This window comes from Brassica oleracea, chromosome C4, assembly GCF_000695525.1.
Source record: "Brassica oleracea var. oleracea cultivar TO1000 chromosome C4, BOL, whole genome shotgun sequence".
Taxonomy (NCBI): Eukaryota; Viridiplantae; Streptophyta; class Magnoliopsida; order Brassicales; family Brassicaceae; genus Brassica; species Brassica oleracea.
The window spans coordinates 52471027-52471967 of NC_027751.1; positions in this window are offsets into that span (position 1 = coordinate 52471027).

Here is a 941-nt window from a genome sequence, read left to right on the forward strand (position 1 = left end):
ACCATATTAAATCAGGACCTATATGAACACCATTAACACAGTCCCAATAATAATACTAATATCAACATAGTTAATGAATGTTAAGGTATATATTAGTCTATTTAAATCATATACTGTTTTTAACAGTCGTATATTAAAATTTAAATCTATTTTATTAAATCAGAATCATGCCAATTTATAAATATTATGTCCAGCTAATTATTCCCACGTTTTACTCTTTCAAAAATAAAATATAATTCTTTATTTTATGTTATTGCATATAATATTCTGGTTTCAGAGTTAAAAAACGTAACTCTCTATTAATTTACAAAGCACATAATGTTAAAATAGGGTTTAACAGAGTTTTAGTGGATTTTTAATAGAAATAGAAAATTCATATAAACTCATTCAGCTTAACAGAGTTTAAATAAGTTATTTTAATTAACAACATTTATTAAATGTGATTTTACTTAAAGTTATTGAAGACCATATTAACCATTCTGATCCGCCCTTCAATGTTTTTAATTTTTTTTAAAATTTAATTTTTATATTTGTGTATTTTTGTAATCATATTTGTGTATAAATATTAATCAAAATCTATTTTATAAAATAATAAAAATTTAAAAATTGATCCAACATACGTTCGGTTCTTTGTTATTATATGTTTGTGTACCCGTTTATTTGTAATCATATTGTCTGTCCTAGATTTTGATCCGCAGATCAAATGTTGGTTTGTAATTTTTTATGTTTATCTAAATATGTAACATTTAATTATACCTCTCTAATTATAGTTTAAATAAAATTAGATACAATTATATAAAGAGAATAATAAGAAACTCCTTAAATAAAAAGAATAAATAGTTAGACATAAATTAAATTTCAAGAAACATATTTATAGAAACATAAAAAATACAAAAAAAATTACAAACCCAACATTATACCCGCGGGTCAAAATCTAGAAC